At 35.9% G+C, this 3747-nt stretch overlaps 1 non-coding gene across 1 annotated transcript; it reads left to right on the top strand.

Annotated features, from left to right (window-relative positions):
* Positions 1-205: 205 nt before the first annotated feature.
* Positions 206-312, top strand: LOC127108571 (small nucleolar RNA R71). Its single transcript, XR_007796100.1, has one exon. It is a non-coding gene; the product is annotated as a small nucleolar RNA R71 (small nucleolar RNA).
* Positions 313-3747: the final 3435 nt, after the last annotated feature.

Here is a 3747-nt window from a genome sequence, read left to right on the forward strand (position 1 = left end):
ATGCACTCCTCCTTGGGCTTCCTTCTTCTCTACTGTCGCTCGTTCGACTCCCCATGATTGATGGTTTTGAGCCATATCTTCGATGAGGGCACTAGCTTCAGGATAAGGTTTGTTCATCAGAGCACCGCCTGCAGCAGCGTCGATGGTCATCTTTGTGTTATAGTGAAGTCCATTATAGAAGGTTTGAATGATTAACCAATTTTCTAAACCATGATGTGGGCATGCTCGTAACAACTCTTTATATCTCTCCCAAGCTTCGAACATCGATTCTCCTTGGTTTTGGGTAAATCTAGTTATACGGTTTCGAAGAATGGCGGTCTTACTCGGGGGAAAATATCTAGCAAGAAATACTCTTCTAAGGTTATCCCAAGTCGTAATGGAATTGGGTGGAAGGGAATCTAACCATGATAGGGCTTTATCTCTGAGGGAAAAAGGAAATAATCTTAAACGTATTGCCTAAGGAGAAGCTCCATTAGTTTTAAAAGTGTCTGCTAATTAAAGAAATATTTTTAAATGTTGGTTTGGCTTCTCAGTAGCGAGACCTGCGGATTGTCTCTGTTGGGATGGTTTAAGTTCAAAATTATTAGCTGGGATGGTTGGGTCTACTATACTAGAACTAGGTTCTTCATTTGATGGTTGAGAGAAATCCTTAAGAGGTCTTTGGTTTTGATCTTCGGCCATAGCTCTCTTAATCCTATGAAAGAATAAACGTGCGCGAGCGTAACGTTCAGGTTCCGCCAGAGGGTATACTAAGCTTAAACTTCCGGTGCTGCGAGTTCTTCGTATTGACCGGCGGGAAATAGCCTAAGTCTAAACGATATAACAACAGGAAAATGAAATTTGACGAAATTGGTCCCCGGCAACAGCACCAAAAACTTGATTCGGTGTTTTTCGCAAGTATACGAACACGTCAGAGTAATATAAAAGATTGTCGAATCCACAGAGACCAAGTGTCAATCTATCGTTATCTATTGTTATGGTGTTTATCAAAGACAATCAAAATAGGTGTTTTTAGACTGTGCAATAAAAAATAAAGTGTTGAATAAAGATTAATTAATAAAGACAGGGTCGAATGTAATTCACGTAATCAATTGATAATCCAAGTACTTGTTAATAGAATTACTTATGGACAGTGTTTCCTACTTTGAAAAGAACTAATTTAACAGGAAGTGTCGCTTTCGCGTATTCAGAACCGAGTTGTACTCCCTAATCAAACCCTCTTATTGTCACTTATAAAAAGGCGCGCATTGCGTTAGAGTACTAAACCTATTTTTAAGAAATATAGTATCTTGACTAAGTTGAAAAGTATTATAACTTGGATTTCTTAACCAAAAGAGGTTCTCACGAACCAGACTCTAAACTTATAAACGCGTCCAAAAATAGTTTTAAAATCTCTTTTCTTCTTAAGTTAAAAACTCCTAATGAACTAAACAAAGCGCTTTCGCTGTTTTTGAAATAGTTAAAAACAATTAAGTTTAGATAGACGTTGGACGGCTTTCGATCTTACCCAACGGAATTGAAGTGCGGGAAAACTTAAGTTGAAAGTTAAAATAGCCCTTAAGTGTTTCTACGAACGATTGTACGGATTATCGGTTCGATTACGATTCTTACATTCTAACCTTATAGATTTAGTTAGACATGGTAAAGTAAAAGTGCATTAATTTAAATAAAAGTAGTGCGAGTGCGAGAAATAAATAAAGTAAAGCGAGTGCGAGAAATAAATAATTTAAAGCGAGTGCGAGGAAATAAATAATTTAAAGCGAGTGCGAGGAAATAAATAATTTAAAGCGAGTGCGAGGAAATAAATAATTTAAAGCGAGTGCGAGGAAATAAATAATTTAAAGCGAGTGCGAGAAAATAAATAAGATAAAGACAAGTAATAAAAACCTGCTCCAATCGGAGGGTTGAGTAAATTGCAAAGCGGAAATGAAAATGGCGGCAGGATTAACTTCCTTCCAAAGTGCTCCAAACTCGATTACAGACTCTATCACAGACTTGATTACACAATTGTGGTAACACTCCAATGCATGTGAAATCGGAGTCGAAAATACGGTAAATTTCAGTGTTATCACTTGCTTATTCCAAAGGATGGGAGCTACTTGGATCATCACTATGATCTCAAGAAAGGAACTCCATTTGTGGTTTTATTTCTCTTTCTTCATCTTTGTATGTTTAGGACTTAGCCATTCTTCTTCTTCCCTCCACTCTAACCCAAGCCAAAACTTTTGTGCAAACATTAACATTTGTTTTCAAAATTAGAAACCTAAGCATTATGCTTTTGATTTTCAAACTTCTTTTCATAACACTTATTTTGAATTGAATCCTTAAGTCAACTTTGACCTTAATTTGTAAATACTTTTCATTGGTAAATACAATTCATTCAATTGTTTTTTTTTGTGGTTTCAATGACCACTTTTGCCAAAGCTTTTCATAAACATTAGCTATTAGGTTTGAGTTATCCTAGAGGTTGATATAATACTCACATATATCCTTAGTGATGGACTATAAGACTTCCATGCTTATTATAGGGTTAACCCCTCACTAGCATGCTAAAGCTCTCCTCACATGGTGGATTTATGGTTTTAGGTTGAGTTTTCTCCCTTGGATAATAAAATACTTTAAGGTTTTTGACCAATCAATTCACCAACTTCTTTTGAGATTTTTACCCCGAACTACGAGGTTTTGATCCTAATCTTTTTTAAGATGGTACGTAGGCAATGGGTTTATCCATTCAAACACAAAATTGTAAATAAATTTGTACATTCTTCTCTCATCTCCCCAATCATGTTTGCACAAATAATTTTTCACAAATACCAACCTACCTTACAACAAATTGTGAAAAGGGCTCCCTTAGAGTACTAAGGATGTTTTGGGTGCTTAAAACCTTCCCATTGCATAACCAGCCCCCTTACCCCGATCTCTGACATTTTTATTAGTTTTTGATTTGATAAAACTTCTCGGTTTTTGTTCGCTTTCTAACCTTTCCTTTGGATAAATAGAAGTGCGGTGGAGACTCGAATTGTATGATTTACTTTTGATTTAGCCAATAAATCTAAAGGTAACGAATACCCCGCTACAGCATTGCAAGGTCAACAAGTATCAGAGTTTCAAAGAATGATGGAAGCTCATGAAGTAAGAGTTATAAGGTGGATGACGGATGTTTCACCCACATTGTATGCTGAACCTCCCAGATTTTTACTAGTATTCATAGACTTCTATGAACACCAAGAAGACCACATGCCGACTCAGAGTTTAAGAAGCCAGTTTGCATCAACTAAAGACATGGAGAATCACTTCACAAGCCAAGATCAAGAGCAAGCAAGGAGAAGAGAACACATGAAAGCATAATGTACAAGGCAAAATAATCAATTCAATGAGACAATGCATGATATGCATGATCTTTTACGCAATGATAACATGTGAAAGACTTGTAGTTTGTTTTAATTTTTTTAGAACTTATTTTGATTTTTATGTTCGTAATCTATAGAAGAGCAATAGCTAGCACAAGCGCTCTTCCTCTCCCATTGTATTTTCCAAATTATTTGTCTTTAATGAACAAGTTGGTAGTTGTTTATGTTTTTTTTCTTCATATTTACAAGTTCTAACTTTAGCATTTAGTAGAGGATCCAAAAGAGACTTGATCATCAAATTAGAAAATAGCATCTTAAAGGCGAAGGATGAGAAAAGAATCAACGGACTTGTACTCAACCTACAGATATCTCATCTGGTAAGGTTTGAGCCATATAC

Source organism: Lathyrus oleraceus, chromosome 7 (assembly GCF_024323335.1).
Source record: "Lathyrus oleraceus cultivar Zhongwan6 chromosome 7, CAAS_Psat_ZW6_1.0, whole genome shotgun sequence".
NCBI lineage: Eukaryota > Viridiplantae > Streptophyta > Magnoliopsida > Fabales > Fabaceae > Lathyrus > Lathyrus oleraceus.